Source organism: Hypanus sabinus, chromosome 11 (genome assembly GCF_030144855.1).
Source record: "Hypanus sabinus isolate sHypSab1 chromosome 11, sHypSab1.hap1, whole genome shotgun sequence".
Lineage (NCBI taxonomy): Eukaryota > Metazoa > Chordata > Chondrichthyes > Myliobatiformes > Dasyatidae > Hypanus > Hypanus sabinus.
In genome coordinates this window covers 27540571-27565786 of record NC_082716.1, presented here as the reverse complement: position 1 = coordinate 27565786, position 25216 = coordinate 27540571, and the positions used below count along the sequence as shown (strand labels likewise).

The 25216-nt window shown below is 42.0% G+C and overlaps 1 protein-coding gene across 6 annotated transcripts in view; it reads right to left on the bottom strand.

Moving 5' to 3' along the window:
- Window positions 1-25216, bottom strand: part of LOC132401799 (elongation of very long chain fatty acids protein 1-like) — a 96893-nt gene that overhangs the window by 40030 nt on the left and 31647 nt on the right. For 2 of the 6 annotated variants that reach the window (XM_059984010.1, XM_059984015.1), the window contains exon 2: window positions 1882-1983. The gene's annotated coding sequence lies outside the window, so the exon portion shown is untranslated. Of the gene's footprint in view, window positions 1-1881; window positions 1984-11901; window positions 11925-21311; window positions 21366-21513; window positions 21670-25216 lie in introns of those variants that run through there. The other 4 variants (XM_059984011.1, XM_059984009.1, XM_059984013.1 and 1 more) reach the window with 4 other exon arrangements.

The window sequence follows — 25216 nt, the reverse complement described above, 5'->3', positions numbered from 1 at the left end:
CCCACTTTGGTGTACCGGCCCACATTACCTCCGACAGAGGCGCCCAGTTCACCTCCAGCTTGTGGTCAGCTATGGCCAGCCTTTTGGGGACTCAGCTGCACCACACAACTGCCTACCACCCACAGTCGAACGGCCTGGTGGAGCGTTTCCACCGTCACTTAAATCGGCTCTCATGGCCCGCCTGAGAGGAGCTAACTGGGCGGACGAGCTTCCCTGGGTCCTACTCGGCATCCGCACGGCACCCAAAGACGATCTGCACGCCTCGTCGGCCGAGTTGGTGTACGGCGCACCCCTGGTCGTCCCCGGGGAGTTCATACCAGCCCCAAGGGGGCAAGAGGAAGAACCCACAGCAGTCCTGGGCAGACTACGCGAGAGGCTTGGTGACCTGACCCCCATACCCACTTTGCAGCATGGGCAGAACCCGACCTGCGTACCCAAAGACCTGCAGAACTGTAAGTTTGTGTTTGTATCGGCCACCGCTGCAACGGCCCTATGAGGGGCCGTTTACGGTGCTCAGGAACAACGGGTCCACGTTCGTATTGGACGTTGGGGGGAGAGAGGAGGTTTTCACAGCGGACCAACTCAAACCTGCCCATGTGGACTTGGCACAACCGGTCGAGTTTCCGGCACCGCAGCGCAGAGGCTGACCTCCCAAACAGGGTCCGGCCCAGACTGTGGACATTGGGGGGTGTATCGCCGGTTCTGTGGGGGGGGTTATGTGGCGACCCACTTCCTAGCGCACTGGAAGCGGCTCACAAATAGCCAGCGCGCCGGCACAAAGGCCAGTCCCAAAAGGGCGCCAGGTCTGCTTCACCAACAAAGGGAAAAGCCTGCGGGGGATTATGAGTACGTGCCCCTAAAGCATCCGCGCCCGGGGAGGGCAGGATCAGGGAGGCTTTAAAGCAAGGCTGTGAAGTGCAAATAAAATCTTCTTTAACTGCAGTTTACCGACTCCGTGTCGTTATTTTAGCACTGCGTGTAGCACACCGCTACAATGGACTGCTCATTTCTTTTTCCAGATACTATCTGGCCTGCTGAATGTTTCCCTTTTTATTGTTTCCTAAGCATAAGGACATCAAAAATACAAAATGAAGTGGGTGACAAGGCAGATCAGAATTTCCAAAAGGTACCAAAGTGAAATAAGATTAAAGATGGCTGGAAATTTGAGGGTGCCATTGTCAAGGGATTGCACCAAAATCCCAGAGTTGGGCAATGTAACTAAAAAGTAGAATAGGGTAAAAAGACCTTTACAAGTGGATTTAGGGATAAGAAAATGTTATAGTAGCATAGAATTCCTCAGTACCTGCAGCTCAGTACAATTCAGATGTATAAAATACAAAATTAAATCAATCTTGTAAACAAAATTATCTAAGGTTCTATGTTAATGCCAACATCCAACACATTTATTTTAGGTCAATTATCAGCATCCATCATGAAAATGACTTCAAATGTTTGACACAAGAATCAATTTGCAAAGCCAAGAGTGAACATTGAGGAGAGTGAAATGAGAGGGAAAAGGAAGGTGTAAGGAAAGAGCAAAAAGTGCTGATGGAGGAAATGGAAATTCAGGGATAAACAAAGTTAGCAAAAAGAGAAAATGAAAGGAAATGAACATAAAATCACTGTCTCAGATTTCTCTGGTTTGATTGGATTGCCTTCCCCTCGAGAAGAATGGAAAATACATTGGAAACAAACAAATTAACACAGGAGGCCATTTATTGTCCTTAAAAGTAGAATAAAAGTTTAATATGATCAACAACCACTTCAAAAGTCAGTGAACTCCTTAATGCTGGAGCCCCATTTTCCAGAAGTAAAAATGAAAGGTGGCTTGCAAAGCAGTCCGAGGAATTCCAACCCCACAAGTAATAAATAACTACTAACTTGTTTAGATGCTGTACAAGGTTGCGACCACAGGTTCAAGCACCAAGAGGAACCCAATTTCGATAGTTATCTCCTGAGTGGGGCAGTGGTTTGCATAGAAATCTGGAAAATAAATAGAATAAAGGTACAAGTCAGATCGTCATCCATCCTTCATGTAATCAACATCAACAAGGTGGGGTGGGGGGGGGGGTGTGTGTGCGTGTGCGCGCGCGCGTGTATTTATACAAAAATAAATTTATATTTATACAAATATAAAATTTATACAATTTATACAAAATTGTCCTGGAGATAATGATAATGCTTCATCTTCTTGAGCTGGTGCATTCCTCCTGTTGACGATACTTCCAAAAATGCTCCTGTAGAGGAAGTCCTTGGCCTCAAACCCAATACAGGTGTTCCCCTCCCCCCTTTACAAAGGTAGAGTGTTCCTACGAAACCTTTCTTACACCGAAATGGCGTTAAGCGAAGAACCATTAATTTATATAGGAAAAATTTTCATAAAAGCGAAAATCCTCTTTGTACTGCGCAAACAGGTTACTAATGTAGGTCTTTGGTAAAAGCAAAGTGGCATAAAGGGAACATTCGTAAAGTGGGGACACCTCTAATGGTATTTTCCTACTCATGATGCTGTGCAGCTTGGCAGGTAACATGCTACTGCAGGTTCCCATACATCTTTTGGTGGCAGAGGTTTTGGCTTTGCCACTATCATTGCATACTGTCCATCTGCAAGTGACTTCTTGTGCACATATTCCCATCCATCTCACTTTTCTATTCAACTCAGACCAAGTGCCCAGCCCAATTATTATTACTGATGTCCTTGGACTGTGACAGGAATCTATGAAGTCTCTTACACCTGGAAAAACCTCATGCAAACAGCAACTCTCCTGATTACGGGGTGATCAAATAATATTGCAGGACATGCTACCCTATTCACTATTCCAGAATCTCAGTTTTTCTGGCCACATGGATTCATTAAAATCAATAGTATACAGGATTAATACCCAGTCGGGGAATAGAGCTACATGGAAGACTTAAGCCCAGGTTTAAAATAAAGGTGACTAAGATTCATATTAGAAATACCTTCATACATCGTCCTCAATATAGACTGTTAGCAGTGTGCATTTTTTTTAATATATAATACAGATACACACAGAAGAATTTATGGCCCATCCGTAATTGTCCTTGAACTGGAGCAATTAAGTCACTTTGCATTGGATGTACGCCCAATCCTCGTTATATGCATCTTCATGCTATGCGTATTCACAGTTATGCGAGAATCCTATTTCTACCAACGTCTCCTTATATGCAACCAAAACTCAGTTATGCGAGGAACAATACTTTCCCGCCAATACAAGTCATATGCGCACGCCTCACAATCTCACTCCCGCTAGTCTCGCATCGGTTTTGGCAAGGTGTGGATGTGTGATCTTGCGCTCTTAAACTTCTGTTGGTTTTACCTACAGTGCAGTGAATTTGTGCTTGAAATATTTAACTATGCCTCCTAAACATCCGATGTAATGTCCTGGGCCATCAGCCGAGCGGCAGAGAACCACTTTAACACTTGAAAAAAAGTTATAAATAGCACGGCATCAGGTAAAGGTAACACAGCTCTGGGACCCTACTGCCGGGAACAGAATCTTGTCTTTAAAGTTATTTTGTTACTTGACAATGCACCAGCCCATCCTAAACATTTGGTCAGCATTCATCGTAATATAACAGTGCATTTCCTGCCACCTAACACAACATCGCTGATTCAACCACTTGATCAAGGTGTGATCCACATTCAAGGCGTTTTTTTTTAATGGCGAACTATCTCTGAGATGCTGCAAGCAACAGACAATTTTGAAAATCCTGGGAGTTTACCAACGGTGAGGGAATGGCGGAAGTCGGAACACTTGGCATAAATGGTGATGGACATGGACCCAAGTTTAGAACAAAGTCAGCATTTCAGTCATTCCCTGCCGTCAACACTTCTTCCCTACAAGAAGACGTATGCTGAAAAACAAAATGCTACCAAGCAAACAACCCTCACTACTTTCTTCAAACAGGTGTCATCTCCTGCTGCTGGCAGATCTAAGAGTTCTGTGAGTCTTCCTTTACCCCTTACTGTGCTTGATATGATCCCGGCACCACAACCATGCACCTTATCCACATAAAGCTGCCCGACACCACAACAACCACTCATCTCTCAGAGCGAACACACCTGCCACTGTTGGTGAGTACTGTACATCCTAGTATGTTAACTTTCTATGATTAATTACATTGAATATGACCTTAAATTGATGAAATATACAGGTAGCCCTGAGTTATGACCATCCGACTTACGAACAACTCGTGCTACGAACCGAGGAATGAGAATGCCGTCTGCCATTTTAAGTCCGATCGCGACGCCATATGCCATTTTAAGTTGTTGCCTTTGACACTGTTGAGTGTGTAACTTTGTATTTGGCTTAAATTTTTCTTAGCAAGATTCACCCTGACCCGACACCCCCACCCCCCCTTTTTCAGTCGGCTGGTGGCGCAGTGAGATCAGCGCTGGGCTCGAGAACTGAGGTTCCCGAGTCCGATCCAGTGACAGATCGCTCCCGAGCGCACTGTCCATCCGTGCCGGGTTGATGTCGAGCTCGCAACTCAACCTCATAAAAAAAACACTGCTACCTCCCGTTTTAATTCCCACGCAGAATATTGTGGAGGATCAAACCCTGCACAGCCCCTACATGACCCATTTAACCTGTCTCAGTGTGGTGGACTTTAGGACCTGGGGAATTCAGTGCTGTGGTCCCGGCGGAGCTCAGGACCCGCTGCCCGCAGTGTTTCTGTTCCATTGACAGGAAGCGATCACAATTGAAAATATTGTAGAAATAATAAAGCGTTTGGAAAGAGGTGAAATGTCATCAGTCATTGGAAAAGCGTTAGGTTACAGTCGGTCAACGATTGGAACAATTTTAAAGGTTAAAGTGAGAATAATGGAGCATGTGAAAGGCCCTGCCCTGATGAAAGCTACAATTATTACTAAGCAACGCAGTGGTTTAATTATTGGAATACATACGTTTCTTAAGTGTTTTATATGCATAGATAAGTAAAATATTTACTATATACCAAGACAAACGTTTGACTGACACTAAATAATACTGGATGTACTTGTTCTGACTTATGTACAAATCTGACTTAAAGACGGACTCAGGAACAGAACTCGTTCATAACCCGGGGACTGCCTGTAATATGAATGTTGCCTTGTCATACTGATTTTGTGTTGTATTGGTATGAAAATGTGAATAAATTACAGATAAAACATATTCAGGAAGCCCTCTGGAACACATCCCTATTTTCTCCATTTAAATAATTATTCACATTATGCATCAACTTCGAGGAATGTATCCCCCGCATACAACGAGGAAAGGGTGTAAATCACCTTGCAGACCTCCAAATCCAGCCCTGGCCTCATGCATGCCCTCTACTCTAGTGCATGTGAAAATAGATGCAACTGCAGAAGAATTGCGGAGTTAGGAAGAACAGTTCAAAAAATAAATTACATTCAGGAGGATGAATTAAGTGCGGCCTGTGAACTTTATCAACTTTACATGCAAACTGCATCTAGTTGTTTCATTAACAATAGCTCCACAACCAGTCTACATACAAACCTACCCAAGTTTTAACAGTCAAAAATCAACTCATTAAACTAAAATCTTGTAACAGAGCAGTGAAACATGAGCAATCTTAATTGCAAAACACGATCGGGTTCTCTGAACTTTTCATGTGTACAGGTTGGTAGGGCGGAAGGCTTTGCTGTTTTGATGTGGCTGTTCTGCAGAGCATTGTGAGTGCCAAAATGTGGTGACGCTTGTGGGCAGACACCAACAAATTCCAGCTGCTCACGCAAAAAGATTCATTTCACTGTACGTTTCAATGTACAGCACGTGTGACAAATAAATCTGAATCTACTGGGAAAGTGAATGAGATGCAGGATTAGCTATGACAAAATAGGCTCAAGAGGCCTGGTGGCCTATTCCTGCTTTTATTTCTCAATCCCCATCTTCCTTTAAATGCCAACATTGTAATCAGTGTTATCATACCATCCATTCAACAATGGAACCAATAAATGACATTAATCCTATGAGATCTAAAATGCAGACAGTACGATAGATTAATAAGAGTCATTCCTGAGTTAACTGGATGCAGAGTAAACAAAGCTTCATTATTTGTTTTGTGCAGTGAAAGTAGTTTATCTTTCCAGATGTCTCACCAAGTTTAAAAAGCAGGTTGCGTTTTTCAAGCGCCAAAACGATGACAAATTCAAACAGACACCAAATACAAAATTACAATAAGGTTCAGAACAGCACACACAAAATGCTGGACTAAGTCAGCAGGTCAGGCGGAATCTATGGAAATAAAGAGTACGCATTTCAGGCCAAAACCCTTCTTCAGGACTGGAAGGGAAGGGGGAAGATGCCAGAGTGAGGCTCAGGGTCAGAAGAACAAAACTGCACCAAATTCAAAATGCACTTCAAAATTTTAGATTTAACGTAGTGTAATTTTAGGGGAAGGAGGGGACAGACTTTCTCACAAACACAGCTCTGGTCTAGCACGACCGAGTGGAGGACAGGAAGGCATTCCATTCTCAATATTCTGCCAAAGAAGGAATAGTTTCAGGACACCCGTGGAGCTGAATCCCTCGAGGGTATGGGGGAGAAAGGCAGTGAAGCAAAAGGCAGCAAAACAACATTTTATCGGCTGAAGAATGTTGCATTCTACAAGTGTTTACATTGAGTGCTTTACACTGAGTATCAGCTGGGGCTCTTTTAGCAGCCATCTTGCCCTGGCATCAGAACGCTGCCAGATCCAAGGGACTTCAATGCAAAAATCCAGGCTGTCATTTTAGTGCCGTGGTTCCTTAAGGGTGGTACAGCCAGGGGGTGGCAGTGGGGATTAGCTTCTGCCACCTATTAAAAGCTGCCGATGGTGTGCATCTCAAATAGCCTCTGACAACCAAGTCCAGCTCCTGACCCTCACATGTGGCTTAGTTACTAAGCCCACCACTTCTACAGACAGAAGAAGGGGCAAAGGCAGATTACTGGCGTCTTAAAACCAGTCACTTCAGGCAGCTGGGGGCTTGTCAGCCATGGCTGGCAGCACATTTAAAAGGAAAATTGATCTCAAACCTCCACTTCCTTGCAGCTTTACCTATCCATGGGGAAGGCTTCAGGAGTAAACCCCCAGGGAAAATCCAGAGCTGGAGTCCCTAAGGCAGTCCTGCATCGAGTTTGAAGTTGACTGGCAACTCCTGCGAGCTCACTGGTGCCAAACTGCATCGATTCATCAGCTGCGGGAGCCTACTGCAGGAGCAACAGCTTTCTCTCCAAATCGTACTGCCCTGGCCTACATACTGGCTTGTGTATCATATAGGCAGCTGGGATGCAGCATCCACGGTCAACTCCAACCAACGGAAGGCCTCATTCCAGTGTAGTACTGAGTGAATGCCAAACTCACTGCCAGGCAGTCTCTCTTTCCAACGACAAGGTTAAGGCTAAGGCCACACGTACTCTTCTGAGTAAAAAACACCATAGCAATATTTTGAAGAGGAGCAAGGGAATCTTCCTATCTGCTCTAGTGAATATTTATCACAATCAACATTTTATCTAGCCCTTTACTTGCATGGGAAATTCTTGTGTCCAGGTTATTATTATAATGACAACACATCAAAAGTAAATTCGTTGAAAAGTGCTTTGCAACATTGTAAAAGACACATGAAAAATGCCACAGAATTATAAGGTTACAGAATTGAAGCAGGCCATTCAACCCATTGAGTCTGTACAAGAAAATTTTCATCTCTTGGCCTGCCAGATTTCACTCTTTTCATGACATCAACCTTTTGAACACCATGATTACATCTGCCTCATCTACCTCGACGCACAATCACAATCCTACAGTACACTCTAGATCAACTAGATCAAAATCATTTTGAAGTTATCTCTCCTGTTCGCTCTTCCAATCACCTTCATTCTGCAGCCTCTGGTAATGAACCCCCACCCCCCCCCCCCCCACACTGACAGTGCTTCCCTCTAATAATATAGACTGAATTATACAATTACTGAACCTTTGAAAACTGAGTGCAGACACAGATCACCAAGACCATAGCACTCCATACCTCACCCATCCAAATTTCTGTTAAATGTTGAAATCGAACCCACATCCACCACTTGTGCTGGCAGCTTGCTCCACACCGTCACCACCCTCAGAGTAAAGAGTTTCTCTCTCATGCTCCCTTTAAAACTTTTCACCATTAACCCATGATCTCTAATTTAGTCTCACCAAAACCCCGCTGGAAAAACGCCTGCTTGCACTCACCCTTATCTATAGCCTTCAAATTTGTGTGGTTTTGATATATGTGCTGCACCATCCACTGATTTGATTACATGTCGATTATGATGAGAAACCATCATTGTAAACATAGATGCTAGAACATGGAGTAAATACATCTGCTGGAGGAACTCAATGGGTTGATTAGAAACGCGTGGGAGGAAAAGGAATGGTCAACACTTTGGTTTGAAATTCTGCAGCAACATTCCTCCAGCGGATTATTAGTACTTCTATCACTGTTACTTGCTTAAATAAACAGCAATCTGAGTTCCAGATGCTAATCCAGCAAAGGTGCTGTGGAGGGAGTAGCAAGGGGGCAACCTAGTGTGATACAACTGAATAGTGGACACAACAGACGTATTCATCATTCTTGCCAAAGACAGGCCTCAGCCATTAATACCTCAAATACTTTCCATTCAGAGAGGAAAAGGACACAGGGTGCCAGTGCATGAGTGACTCTGTAATGAGTTAAAACTGTTGGGTTGCCAGTGAAAATAGATGGGGCTGTTCACTCATCATGGCACATATTAGCCTTCACGGCATTTTCTGCACAGAATGAGAGACTGTGCTTGAGGAAAAAATGTCATAGCACTAGGCAATGAAGAGATTGCGTCAACATCCATGCCTTGGGGTGTACAAGACCTGTACCAACAAGCTAATTATTGGTCAGGTAGACTTAAGGGATCTTAAGAGATATCCAGTAGCCCATAGCTCACCGTGTCTATCAGATGAAGTTACACTCCAGAAGAGTGGTCAAGGAAAAGTTCACAACTAATCCAAGACAAAAATGTGAAAAAAAAAAACCAAGCATATCTTTCAAAGTGTGAGCATATGTTGATGCTCCCAGGTACAGAAGTTGAAACACACTGAATATCTCAACAAAGAATGCATCTTTCAAGAATATAAAGCACGTTTTTTTTGAAAGCCATGGGTTTGCACTGTTCATGACCTGATAGCAAGAGCTACTTATGTTGGCCTCAAAGAAAGACCTTCAACAAAGGAAGTCATTACTGCATAGAAAGGCATCAAACAAGTCAGGAAAAATGGGATGTCCTTTACACTTCATTTGAGTTGTCCAATATTAGGGCATCATTCACACGGTGATCAATAGGAATATTCTTTTTCATATTACCAATCAATCTGAAGAGACACAATTCAGATACACAAGTCAACCAGTTCAGTGAAGCAACATTGAAAGATGCTCAATTAGCATACTTTCTTATGCTGTCCATGTTGAAAGTTAGAAAGCAGATCCCGTCATCCCATTGATCCCTGAATTGTCTCAAACACTCAGTTCTGTTGTATCTGTCGATGTCCTCTGCCACATCCTGGATACAATCCCTGACATCACTGCTGAAGGCCTCCAATGCAATCCAAATTTGATTCAGCCATTTCAGTAACTCCATAAACAAAAGCACTTTCCCAAGACTCATGGAATCTCAGTCTCACAAAAGCACATCTTATTTGCCTGAAGTGATCTTAAGTTTCTCCAAACATGGACATTGATGTCCACTCAATGCACTGTATCTCACTGCAAAAGGTGAACTGAGAATCACTCAGTCAAATTCTGATTGTGCTGGATGCCTTGAGCAATTATGCAGTGAAGACAATTTAAAAGAGTTCCAAAGTTCCAATTACTGCTTGGACTTGTTAATGTCAGCTCAACGTAATATATTCAGTGGGCACCAAGAGGTTGAAAGCAACTACAACCAACTGAGCATTGGAGACAATCCACAGTCAGATTGTCAGGAGTGATCAACTTTGTAACTTAGAATAGGGCCAGCACAAGAAAGAACAAGTTCAGTATTTACAATCAAGCTTCAAAACATGGTCCTTTATCTCCTCTCTGCATCTGGATGAAACAACAATGACCCACTCAACATCAGCAAGACTATAGAATTGATTGTGGACTTTAAGAAGAGAAAGTTGGGAGAACACATCAATCCTTTATGGGTGGTCTGGGTTAAAAAGGCTTCAAGATCTGAGAATCTATCTTGGGGCCATCACAGTGATGCAATCACAAAGGTGGCAAGCCAGCAGCTCTGCTTCATTAATTTCAGGAGACTTGGTATGTTCGAGACTCTTGTCAATTTCTGCTGATCTATGGTAGACAGCATTCTGAATGGTTGCCTCACTCTCCAGTAAGGAGGCTCCAATTAGGAGACCAGAAGAGGCTGCAGAGGGTTGTAAACTCAGCCAATTCATCACACTCACAACCCTCACCACCACTGAGGACATCTTCAATAGGTGCCGCAAGAAGGCAGAAGGCATCATTAAGGACCATTACCATCTGCTACAGGCCTTCTTCTCATTACTACCATCAGGGAGGAAAGACCGGAGTCTGAGGACCAACACTTAATAATTCAGTTTCTTTCTGTCATCAGCTTTCTGAACAGCCCATGGATAGTATCTGGTTATTCCTCCTTTACTCCATTTTTGGAACTTACAGTAAATTTTTATGCCTTGACTATATTGCTCCCACAAAACAACTAATTTCATATCATACAGAGATAATAAAGCTGATTCTGAAATCAAGGCAATGTGGAAGCAAAGACAAAGATTGGAGAATCGATGTAGAAAACACAATTGAATTTAGCATTTAATTATAAATTTGATACATTTCATGTACCTTTATTACCAAACAATGTATAAATTGTAGACCTTGAGATTTGCTTGCTCACTGGTAGCCACAAAGCAAGAAACCCAAAAGAAACCAATTAAAGAAAAAGAAATAAGACCACTTGAAGCGCAAGAGAAAAACATTGCAAATTATGCATAAAACTGAAGCGAACAGCATTCCCAACCAGTACATTCTATAACTAACAGTGCATTAATAGCCTGCATTACAACAGAAAATTGAGAAATATTTAGAAATAGAAAAATTTAGAAATATTCACGTTTAGAAAATATGAAACATTGCATCTATGGTTAGGCTCAATTACTGCAACAACAGCATGTGGAGAAAGATCAGGTACACAATTTACTAGTGGAAATGATCTTTGGAAGTATCTACCTGAAACGGATAACATGGTGATGTTAAAATTACATTAGTGTGGTATACAGTGGGAGAAATCAAAAATAAATGTGGTTACTTTTAGAATATATGCAAGTCTAAATAATTAGTTCATTGCATAGTTTCATATAAGCATATAGTGAACTGCCAGTTTAATTTTTGTTGAGAGTTGAATGTTCTTATGTGTTTGTTACTTTAGAAGTCAGCAATGAATCAGAGAAAAAAATATGAAAGTGAGCACCTTAAGGAGTAGTGCAGACTTAGTAATATTGCTTTCAATACACTATTGTATCACATATTGGTGTCAGTTGAGTATTGACCACCATCAATAAAAGAATGTTTGGCTAATCACCCTATTGGCAGCACCAGCACAGCAGAGTTACTCATTCATAGCTCCAGCGTACTGGGTTCTGAACTCCTGTGGCAAGACTGAATGTGACCATACGGGTTTCACGATTGCAGGTACAAGAATGCAAGTACAGTCGCTGCGGCCACTGCTGGAACAGACTGTGGGCCAGACTGAAGTGGTGGGCTGGATTGAAGTGGCAGGGCCCGGGCCTGAGAGGGGAAAACAAACCGATGTTTAGCTGATTTAAGCACAGGGGAAGATTAAAGGATTAAGGCATCAAGGCGAAAGACGAAAGACGAACCGGTGCTCAGATCACTACTCCTTCAGGCGTCGTTCACCTCAGCACTGAACTGACGTCGCAGCTGTGGCCTGCAGCCATCAACACTCGCCTTAGGGGTGACCTGACTGTAGCTGTGGATTCACTTTCGGGGACGCTTTGTCAATGCTCTCTATGTTATTTGTTTACTTCTTTATTGTTTGCACGATTTTGTTCTTTTTCCTCACATTGAATGCTTGATGGTCTTTGTTGTGCGGCGGTTTTTGTGGATTCTGTTGTTTCTTTGGCTGCCTGCAAGAAGATTAATCGCAAGGTTGTATATGGTATACATACTTCAATAAAAATGTACTTTGAGCTTTGATTATCTGGCTTCCTAGCACATCACAAAGCTGTGCAGGTTGGTAGATTAATTTGGCTCCTGAAAAAAATACCCCTGGTATAGGTGGGAGCAGGAGAACCTGTGAGGAACTGAACAATGTCAGAATAGATGGGATTGCTTCAAGAGCAGACAGTGACTCAATTGGCCAGAATTACAGAATAGAGGTAAAGGATATATATAGATAAAGGAGCAATCAGGTCCCTTCACAATCCCCTCTATTCCAAGCAGAGGAGCCCCAAATTCTCTAATATAGCCACATGATTAAAGTCCCTCAGGTTCAGAATCACTTTGGCAAATCTTTTCTGCAGCCTCTCCAAAACCTCTCCCCAGAAATGGACACAATCCATTCATGGCCAATCTATATTTCATAAAGGTTTATTTTGACTTTGTTCTTTGCCATTATTTATCAAGTCCAGGAACTTGCATACTTTCTCAACACATCCTTCTATTTTCATTTACCTGTACACATATAACCCAAATCTCTTACCACCAGAACCTCATTTTTGATTGAGCTCTTTAGTTGAGTTATGCCTTAGATATTTTTTCTACCCAATATTCACATCTATATAACTTTTTAATATAGCACTTGTGCTCTCAGTTCATGGTGCATCAAAATTTGTGCCATCAACAAATTTGGAAATTGTACTGTTCTAGTGAGCTTCCAGTCAGTTTTCAATCTATGTTGCTACCGTACCTTTCATTGTACGGGCTTAATTTCTGATGACAGGCTTTATTAAATGTAAATCCATGTGCATTTCCCCTCTATGGCTCTCTATTCCCTGAGAGGCAAAAAAAATGATAGTCAAACATGATTTCCCTTTAACAAATCCATGTTGGCTCTCTATGATCAATTCATACATGTTCAAACATATGTTAATTTTATCCCTAGGGTTTTTAAATGAATTCTCACCACCATGGTTAAAGTGACTGAGTTCCATTTTCTTAAAGCAAGGATGCAACACAAGGATAAGCACCATTTAAAAAAAGTACAGTTGAAAAGAACCCATTTAATCCATTTTAACACACTTAAAATGCTGGAGGAACTCAGCAGGTCAGGCTGCTCTATGGAGAGGAAAAAGAGTTGATGTTTTGTGTCTGCCTGTCCTGTTGAGTTCTATGTGTTACTCTTTATTTCAAGCATCATCAAAATCATGTGTTTGTTTACCCATTTAATCCAGTTCCACACAAGCAGAATCATACCTTATTTCATCTAACACTTCTGGCACATCCGATTCCTTCCCAGTTCCCCTTATGTACATCCCTATGTTTTTGCTGAAACTTGCAGTTCCACATTCTAAACAATTTTGTTAGTTTACTCTGAATTTCCTCTCAATTTTTGACCCATGTTTGTAAGTTTTCTTCCTTTAGAGTTCGAATATCAAATATCATGCAAGAGAAATGTTAAGTATGAAACAATTATCAGTTTATCAAAGGATAGCAGGCAGATAAATCTTACAGAACCACCCATTCCTGTACAACAGGAGAGGAAACAGGATGTACTTGGTGAGTCAAGAGGAAGGGCTCTTGAAAGTTTAAAAAAAGCCTAAATTGTTAGCGACTCCTCGATCATGTGGCATGTCAGTCGAACTAGACCAGTTTTCATAGTCCACCATCAACTCACAAACCTTCCTAGATCAAACTAAAAGCACTCTTGAATGCAGATGAATCTCCAAATCCTTACTCGTTAGACGATCCAAATAAAAACACTAGAGCGGGATCGTGTACACCATGGATCCAAGAACACAGCTTTGTGTGGGAAAGGTTTACCTTGGAAAAGGAAGCGGTAGGATACTGGTAAACCATTGCTAGGATACGCTTTTGAAACATAGTAACAACACAATTACAAATTCAAGTTGCCCATGTCATGTTTGTCCAGGCAAGAATGACTATTAATGTATTAATTGAGAGCAACACTTAAAATTTTAAATTTTACATCCTCTCAGCCCTATCAGCTGACTCAAAAGATAATTTCATTTTCAAAGTCAAAGTAAATTATCAAAATATGCATATGTTACCACATACTCCATTTAAATTCATTTTCTTGCAGACTTTACAGGAAATTAAAGAAATACAAGAGTATTTATGAAAGATGATACATAAACAAAGACTGGCAAACAACCCAAGAGCAAAGAAAAAATTTTGCAAATAAAAATATTAATACTGAGAACATGAATCATTGAATAGGTTGTGGAATCAGTTGATAGTTGAGGTAAGCATGCTAGTTCAGGAGCCTGATGGTGGTAGAATGATAACTTCACTGAACCTGGTGGTATTCTGATTAATACCTCCTGACTGATGGTAGTAGCAAGAAGGGATGTAAAAGCCTGGATGGTTGGGGGGGTGGTCGTGATTTCTTGTGGCAGTGCCCCTTGTAAATGTGCTGATTGGTGGGGAGGGCTTTGTCTATGATGGGCTGGACTGTATCCACCACTTTCTGTAGAATCTTCCTGTGCGTGTCTTCTGAAGAGACAGGGTCCTTTTTTCAGTCATTTCAAAATGAACTTGCTTCTCCTCTTTTGTCATTAGTCTCTCCAAATACAAACACAACCAAGTGCAGAGGACCCGGGATAGATGAACATCAAATTCCAAACATGGGCAAAACAAAAAAGCTTCCTTTGGACCAGGGAAAAGCAAAAATAAACATGTAGATCTAAGGGTTCTATTTTGTATATGAATTGTTAACACCCAATCACAAACAAGATTTCCAGGGAGAGTTTGTTGAAAACCTAAAGAACCGGTCAGTAACACTGAAGACCAGTCAAGAGGGCCCTTCCTCACTTAGGTTAAAAAAAAACTTATTCAACTTATAATTCTCAATTATCCTATGAAGAAATAGATCAGCATAATAAACAGTGGAAAAGTACAGAGTTCAGGCATTTTAAACATTTACTTTAAATCTGAAGCAGGAAAGTAGTGGGTTGGTGTACGAGAAGACAGAGGTTTACTTTATCCTGAATGCTGACTAATAAATTTCAAATATGAAGGGAACAAATACAAGTCCAGATTGCAACTAATAGCTACCCTCATTTCAAATACAATGTATTAACAGAGTACACAGGTCACCGTACATTATCCTGAGTTTCTTTTTCCTGCAGGCATTCCCAGTACATAAAAAGAAACAAAATCAATGAAAATCAACACGACAAAGATGGACAAGCAGCCAATGTGTAAAAAACAAAGTGCAAATACAAAAAGTAATAACAATAAACAAACAAATATTGAGAACACGAGTTGTAGAGCCCATAAGAGTGAGTGCTCTCAGTGTTGGGGAGAATGAAGTTATCCCCCTGGTACAAGAGCTTATGCTTGAGAGGTAACAAATGTGCCCGAGTCTGGTGAAGCGCCCTTTCCTGATGGCAGCAGCGAGAAGAGAGCATGGCCTAGACTATGGAGGTTCTTGATGATGGATGATGCTTTCCTGCAACAGCACTCTTTGTAAATGTGCTCAATGGTGGGCTGGGCTTTACCTGTGATGGACTGAGCTGTACCCCTTACTTTTTGTAGGTTTTTCCATTCAAGTGCATTGGCATCCCCATACCAGACAGTACACCCTGTACTGCATGTCTATAGAAGTTTCACAAAGTTTTAGATGACATGCCGAATCTGCACAAAATTCTAAGTAGAGCACACTAGCCAAAACTCTTAAATTCTACTAGTGTCAGAAAAAAAGTGCTAGAATTTAACTTCAAGAGTAAAGACAAATGAACCCCACAGTTAAGAAACGACCAATAAATACGTACGTCTCCCATGCATCACACAGGATTAACTTGTCAACCCATCATTTATATGGTTCTTGCACACGAAATTAAAAACCAAACAGGAATTTTTGAATTAAAAAGTCCAGCATTTGATTATAGGTTTTTTTTTGAGAACTTCTTAAGTATGTTTAATGTTGGAAGATCAAAAGGCTGAAACAGTTCATCACTTATCAGGGATGGAATGAAAATATTTAACTCCAAAATAAAATAAAGGTCAGTTGATTCAAAGTTACATGTGCTTTCTGTACTTCAGAATATTAGACAGTTTCATACATGTAGGCCTGCTCTACATTCAACATTTGAAATAGAATGAACTATCTAGTACAAAAGGGATAAATTATTCCATTTTGGTCCAGAATGCCGCAGACCAGTTCAAGAGTTTGCATGACTTGTGAATTTTCTCCCCCCCCCCCCCCACCCCTTTTGTGCATCGAGTGTTGGTCTTCTATTTTTGTTTTTTATTTTTCTTAATTGGGATCTTATGGGTTTCTTGCCTCAAGCTTGTATAATTTATACATTCTTTGATAATAAATGAACCTTGCTGGAGTTTCTGGTGCGTACTGTATACAGAAATTTCCAGTCTTGTGCTAGTTAAGAAGAATGCTGTGAAGTGGAATTCCCAACAAAATCGGTTACAACTACAGATAGTTTTAATTACTTATCAGCTTTCAAAGATATTCTCAATGTATAAGTTAAAAAAAAGGACAAAAGATGGCAATGAATTCAATCCCTCTCCATGAAACTAACTGTTGTCCACCAGTGTAATGACAAAATGATTTAATGTCAAGAAAGAGTTATTAAAAATTGATTAAAATGAATACATTTTTAAAGAAAATTCCCCGATTCAAAGCTAGGCAAAACAAGAAGATTGATTTTTTTTTTGGACATCCTTAACAGCAAACTTCTATTAGATATAGGAGCAGAATTAGGCCATTTGGCCCATCGAGTCTGTGGCACCATTTCCTCATGGCTGATCCAATTTTTCTCTCAGCCATAAGCTCCAGCCTTCTCCCCGTATCCTTCTGTGCCCTGATCAATCAAGAATCTATCAACCTCTACCTTAAATATACATAAAGACAGGACCTCCACAGCTGACTGTGGCAAAGAATTCCACAGATTCACCACTCTCTGGCTAAAGAAATTCCTCCTCATCTCCATTCTAAATGGATGCCCTCTATTCTAAGGCTGTGTCCTCTGGTCTTAGACTCTCCCACAATAAGAAACATTCTCTCCACATCCACTCTATTATAGCCTTTCACCATTCGATAGGTCACTCCTCGTTTTTCTGAATTCTAGTCATGACAGGCCTGAAGCCATCAAATGCTCTTCATATGACAAGCCTTTCAATCTTGGAATCATTTTCATGAATCTCTTTTGAACTCTCTCCAGTTTCAGCACATCCTAAGATAAGGGGCCCAAAGCTGCTCACAATACTCCAAGTGAGGCCTCACCAGTGCTTTATGAAGTCTCAACGTTACATCCTTCCGAAGTGATATAACCGCAACAAGAGCCAAACTCCAGCGGCAACAACAGCAACAGAAGGACATTGGAAAGGTGTCCTCACTCAGACTATGCAGCTACAATCGGTATGGAGGCGACCACCACCAGAACGGCACAGGTACAATAAATGATTTTGCAATAAGACATTTTTACCCCAAAAAATAATTCCAGTAACTTGAAATGATAGGAACTCACTTAACTTTAGGAAACTACAATCTGCAACACTGTATGAATATTCACCTCTTATATTAAATGAAGCCTCTATACCATTCCTGTCTACCTTCTTCAATATTCCAAACAGTGTTTAGGTTTTTATTTATTTAGAGATAAAGCACAGTAACAGGTCCTTCCAGCCCACTGAGCTTGTGTTGTCCAATTACACCCATGTGACCAATTAACCTCTAAATCTTTGGATTATGGGATGGGGATGAGACCAAAGCACCGGAAGGAAAGCCAAGCGGTCATAGGGAGAATGTGCAGACAGCGGCAGAACTGAACTGCCATACCATTACACTAACTACTACACCTTTTTTTCAGTTATGCATTTTACCGCCTTCCTGTATAATTTCAGATCCTCTTATGTCGTCCACTGAGTAGCTGTGATGATGTTACATGTACCCTTACGGCTCTTTTGGACACTTCACCACAAACCTTTGCCCTGCCTTCCCGTTTGTTCATTCCCTCTACCCTTTCTCATACTCTTTAATTACTGGAAATCCACCACACCAGTAGCATTTACAGTCCAACCACAGCAGCCTGAGCAGAGTGACACTGGCCATTTCACAGGATATTTAAGAGTCAACCGCAGTCACAAATCAAACTAGGTTTAGATGGCAGATTTCCAGCCCCAATGCTATCTTCTGCCATCAGGAAGGAGGTATAAGAGCCTTGGGTCCCACGCCATCAGGTTCAGGAACGGTCATTATGCTTCAACCATCAGGCTCCTGAACCAGCATGGATAACTTCACTCACCTGAACTCTGAAAATGAGTCAGATTATGGAATCAGTTCAAAGACTCCACCACTCATGTTCTTGATGTTTTTTGGTGTACTTTTTTGTATTTGCTCAGTTTATCTTATTCAGCACTTCGATAGTTAGTTTGAGTGCATTTTTCATTGATGCTATTTTTTTTCTGTTCTACTATGAACACCTACAAAAAAATGAAACTCAATAAGTAATGGATGGTGATATACCATCCATTTGATAATATACTTTGAAGCTTGTTACAAAACCAAATTTTAATCACCAATGCCTGAGTTATTAAGCAAATTTAAATTCCGAAGCTCCGTGCTGGTGATTTAGCCAATCCACAACCATCACATCCTGCTCTTATCTGCTTGGGAGATATTTTCCCAGAATTAGCAAGCAAATACACATCAGTGTAATACAGCATGGAACAGGCCTTCAGCCCAACTCATCCATGCTAACCATGGTCCCACCAAGCCCGTCCCACTTGCCCACTTCCTTCTAAACTCCTATCTATCCATGTACTTATCCAAATGTCTTTAAAATCTGCAGGCGAACCTTACAGTCCCAAAATTTTTAAGCCTAGTTATTGAAAGAACTCAAGTAACTTTTGTTTCCTTTCTGTCCAGAGCTTAAAGATAAAATTGTCCATTGTTCCCTGCTATTGCTGTGCTACATCTGCTCCAAGAAACACCACCCAGTGTTAGACCACGCTGCGATCAAGTGCAACTGAACAGGCCTCATAACATACCACTGACGTAACACAAGATCAATAGAACAATCGCTGCTCCCTCCTTTGGGGGAGCATCCAGGGTACGTTGGATCCATTTATCTTGCAAATCTTACTGGAATCAGAAAGCATCTAACATTTCAAAGTATGATACAAGAGAAATAGTAGTGACAACATCAAAGCACACAGCACAAACATTTCTAGCAGCGATTCCCAGGGAGGCATTTGTGGCAAAGTGTTTTCACCAGGAAGTGGCCCACGACAGATAGCTCATTACAGAAATAGTTTGAAGGTGAAGTAAAGCAACTACTAACTGTTTATTCAGAACAAATCAAACCACGTAGCTTCACTTTCCATCATCCCAAGTGAGAATGGGAAATAGTGGTTCTACTAGTCTGAAGCAGCAGATCTAACAGGTACATCGAGTACAATTATAGAGAAACCATTATCCTAAGTACTAGTTTTTCAAGAGAGAAACCCCACAAATTGTTCCAGCAGATCCTGAACACAGCAGTTATAAGACCTTTACTTGCATCAATATCCCCTTGAAGCCTGAAAAGTCAAATTGCAGGCAGTTTTTCTATGCATGCCTACAAGGAGTCAGACAATGATTTAAAGTAGGCCACACAGATAGAATTACAAAGGCAGCCCACAGCCCTATCGCAGCCATATCTGTCAAATGTAACCACGCACACTTGCTTGGTTGCTGATCAAACCACAAACAGCCTGTGACACAGAACCGAGTTTACCTGGAGCAGACTCTGACAACACGCCGGTTCTAAAACCACATCGCAGGAGATGAACACAAAGCTCTCCGGCATCATCCAGCAACTTGGGCCCAGGTTAGGGTGACTTGTCTGTCAACCTGTCACTCGGTCACTAGAGGCCAGTCTGACACACCTCAAAGTGCAAGGAATGTCCAAAACGTAGATAAACAGGTTTAGTGTGATCAGTCACACCTTACACTTACCCTACCAGAATGAACCCGACCACAGGCAGGTGTACTCTCCCATCTACAACTACCTAACACAGGTATTCGTTAAACAACCCGCTTTCTGTTTGCATACATGGGTAGAGTTAAGTAGAGTACAATATTTCCCTAAATAGATTGTTTTATCACCTTACTATACAAAGATCCATGTGTAGCCATTCATTGAACTACCAATGGATGAAAAAGAGGATGGCGATTGTACATTCAACAAGGTAGGTTCGATCCCCATGGCCAGAGGTTCTAGGCTGACACCAAAAAAGAAAAGTAGGTGAACTGCTGGAAGGTTGCTGACTTTCAAATAAAAGATCTCTCTGCCCTGTCAGCTGGGATGAGTAGACTCCAGGAAAACACTTCACAAGAGCAAGACTTTCCCCCTTCTCCTAGGGAGAGTCTGGGAGCAAAGTGCACAGCCTACAGAACAGAGATGAGGAGGAATTTCTATAGCCTGAGGGTGGTGAATCTATGGAATTCACTACCTCAAACGGCTGTGGCAGCCAAGTCTTTGGGTATATTTAAAGCGGAGGTTGGTGGGCTTCAGATTAGTAAGGGTGACAAAGGTTACAATGAGAAGACAGGAGAATAGGGTTGAGAGGGATAATAATTGAGCCATGATCAAATGGAAGAGCAGAATCAACGGGCCAAACAGCCTAATTCTTCTCCCATATCTTATGGTCTTCTCCACACAGCCTAATCAACAATCAGCTTTAATGAAGCACATTAACTGCTGATCATCACACTGCTGCTACAACATTTGCTATTCAAAGTACCCAACTGCCTGGGAAAAAGAAGAAGAAAAAAAACGTGGAACTTCCCAAAGTTAAAAAGTGTTCGATAAGTTCAAGACAGCTATCAACCATCTCTATCGGGGAACAAAAGAATCTGATATATAATCTAAGTTGAAGATAACAGCACCCACATAATGAAACATGGTCCACTAGGCTTCTCACCGAAGCCACAAGTTTACGGATCCGAAAAACTTTGCCGTTGGAAAACCTCAACCAACTGAGCCTTCACAAATACTGCCAGACATAATCTTTTGAAAATGTTAAAGCAAACGACCCCGACTCTGGAATGTTACAATGCCGGATCATTGTGGCAATTATCACCTACTTAGGCAAACTTAAACTGCTCCCTCCACTGCGACGCTGCTCCATTGCAGGCTGTTCCTGTTTTTCCTTCCCCTCTCTCCCAAGCAACAGACTTTCTCGCCTGTGCACTGAAGCCGGCAGAGTTTTCCTATTCCCCACACACCTCGCCACCACAGCTTCGCCGTCAATTAGTTCCTGAAAGTCAGAGAGAGGAGAGCACTCACCTGATTTCAGAAGTCCTCTGGTGCCTTGATGATCTGACTGACCCGGTGGTGCCCGTAGCCACCTGCCAAGAAGCTGCAAGTGTTGGAGGGGGTGGGGATAAAAAGGGAAAAAAAAATAGAGAGCCTGGTACAGCACAGTGCCAAGGCCCCACCCCTGAATGAATCATCCATTCAGTGGCAAATTTCTTAAACAAACAGCCCCAGCTCACGGTGGAGGTCCCGCCCCACGTTGCTCTGGACAAATCCACTTTTCGCATAAACAAACAATTCATCCTTTTGAACTCCCTCCCCTCCAAGGAAACGAATTACAGTTAACCCCTGCCACGCCAGTCACCCCTACTCGCCCCAAGTCAGCCAGGTTAAAGTTGCGGCGGAGGGCGCTCACTCATTTGATCGGCACGCAGGCATCAGCCTCTGACACAGCTGGCTAACTGCCCTTTTCACATTACCGCCCTGTTGCTTGCATGCAGCAGCAGCACTATAAATAGACGCAACTCCATAGCTGGCAGAGGTAACTGAACTACTTCCAGCTGTTCCCAACCCCCCCCCCCCCCACCCCAAAACCAACATTCCTCTGCTGAATCTGAAAGTTGCATCCAAACAAGCTGATAAAATACACAACCGGTCTTCCTGCTTGATACCGTCCTTCCGTCAGAGGAGGAGGCCCAGAGCGATGCCAGGATTCACTACCTTCAACCATGCCAAAACCTTTGGAAACATGGTGGCCTGACTAGGACCAATTCCAGAGCAATGAAACTGGTAATGATATTGCATCTCAAGTCCTTTCTGATTGAGAAAGAGAAATCACACTAAAGCCTAATCACAAACACAAGAAAATCTGCAGATGCTCAAAATCCAAGCAGGGCACACACAATATGCTGGAGGAACTCAGCAGGCCAGCCAGCATCTATAGAAAAGAGTATAGTCGATGTTTCATGCCGAGACATGGGTCTCGACCCGAAACATTGACTATACTCTTTTCCGTAGATGCTGCCTGGCCTGCTGAGTTCCTCCAACATTTTGTGTGTGTGTGTTGCTTACATTAAAGCTATCCATTTTGGTATGTTAGTTTCAAAGCAACTTCTTGATTAAATATTTATGAAAGTACCAGGATTAACAATTGAAGGATTCTAACAATGAACTGAGCAACAGGTAGTAGCAGCACTTTCGCTCCATCCACAAAAAAAACAGGATTTCCCAATGGCAAACCACTTTAATTCCAATCCCAATTACCATTCCGACATGTTGGTCCACAACTTGCTCTACTGCCACGATGAGACCACTTTCAGGTTAGTGGAGCGACACCTCAAATTCTGTCTGAGTATCCTCCATCCTGATGGTATGAATATCGATTTATCCAGCTACTGGTAATTATTCCCTCTCTCCCCCTTCAGTTCCCCACTCCGCCCCTCTTCCATCTGCCTATCACCTCCTCTTGGTGCCCCTCCTCCTCCCTCCCCATGGTCCACTCCCATCTCCTATCAGATTCTTTCTTCACCAGCCCTTTACCAATCACATCTTAACTTCTTTCACCCCACATCCTCCCTCAGCCACCTAGCTTCACCATCACCTTCCAGCTTGACCTGATTCCCCTCCCTCCACCCTGTTTTCTCTGGTGTCTTCCCCTTTCCTTCCAAGTCCTGATGAAGGGTCTCGGCTGAAACATTGACTGTTCATCCACTTCCATCGATGCTGCCTGACCTGTGGAGTTCCTCCAGCATTCCATATGTGTTGCTCTGGATTTGCAGAATCTCTTGTTTAGCAGTAAACCAAGTAGTTTTTTAAAGATATACTAATGGAGGATCAAGTGGCTTCTTTCCGTCCCAGCCTTTTAAATGATTCTTTCAAAGGATCAGCTCACCAGAGTTAATTCATAAAGACTTCAAAGTCAAGCTTTCCAAGCAGAAGTTTCAAATGAACAATCATTCAACCTTGTGATGATCGAACCCTTAACTTGGCATTCAATGCTCATTCTCATTTTCAGTTCACAACCAAGGCATCTGTCCTAATCTTTCTCTTTCCTACATGAATTTGTGTCCATATACTAACTTTTTTTAAAAACTCACACTCCAGACAGCAGCCTTGCCTTGGTCACCCTTTTCCTTCATCTCTGTTTATTCCCCCCATGTGCTCTCACCCTAGTTCCTCATTGTCCTCCTTGATTATTGTCTTATAATGGTCCTAAATAAGTAAGATTCACTCTTAAGCACACATGCTGAGTTTACGAATTCTCACTATGAATCCATGGCCTTCTCCCAGATCTTCCAGTTTCCTCTCACATCCCAAAGATACACAGTATGTTTATTGGTTATTGCAAATTACCTCAATATTGTTTGGTGACAGGAGGCAGTCAATGGGTGCTTAGAGAGAATAGTTACAGAGAAACGGGGGAGCGAGAGGAGCTAGGATTGATAGAATTGCTCTGAGAGCCAGTTTAGATTCAGTGGGTATGAGCACAAGTCAGTAGATAACTTAAAATAGTATTTCATCACATCCAAGGTATCCACCAACAGAAGATGCAGGTTCATGGACAGATGATGTACAGCTGGCTTAGTTACTCTGCCACTGGTAGACTTGGCAGGATAGTTAAGCCTGCTAACCTCCGTCACAGCATGTTTCTGAAATGAAAAGCTTCTCTTCACCCCCCTCCCCCTCAAACCAACCATCTTCTTAAACACTGTGTTCTGATAATGCCCCAGATCCACCATCGCCATAAGGCAAAGACCATCTGGTTAGCAGCCAAAATGCTCCCCTTTCACCTCGTGATAATCTTCTCTTCCCTGGTGTTGAGCACTCTTTTGTTAACAGTGCTCTCATTCCATCCATTAGTTACCAGTCAACCTCTGCAATGCTCCTCCTCCCACCCTTTAACTCTCGAGTTTCAGGCCCAATGATTATTTGTGTGTGTATGTATATATATATATATATATATATATATATATATATATATATATATATATATATATATAGCCTGCATATATTGCTCTAACCTCCTCTAGCCAGCCATACAAATGAAGAGCAAGATCAGACAAGCAGTGCCCCATCACCCATTGCACACACAGCTATTACACAAAACAATGACTACTGATCCAAACAAACAAGTTTGCCCGATACAAAAAAATGTTTCAATAGTAGGTCATTTATCAAGAGCTTGCCCCAAAACAGAAGGAAACCATGAATGATCAATTAACAGATAGCCTTTTGCACAACCTATTTTATCTCTGGAACTTGAAAAGGATGGATACAACAGGGTAGTTCTTGTGGCCACAACAGCCATAGAATTGTTACTAACAATAGGAGCAGATTGTTACTAGCATTGTCGCAGGAAAGCAGCATCCATCATCAGGGATCCCCACCTTCCAGGTCATGTTCTCTTCTCACTGTTGCTATCAGGAAAGTGGTACAGGAGCCTCAGAACACACACCACTAGGATCAGGAACAGTTATTACCCCTCAATCATCAAGCTCTTGAACCAAAGGAGATAACTACACTCAACTTCACGTGCCCCATCATTGAAATGTTTCCACAACCTAAGGACTCACTTTCAAGGACTCTTCATTTCATGTTCTTGATATTTATTGCTTATTTATTTATTATTTCTTTCTTTTACTATTTGCAGTTTGTCATCTTTTGCACACTGGTTGAACTCCCAAGTTGGTGTGGTCTTTCATTGATTCTATTATGGATTTATTGTGTATGCCTG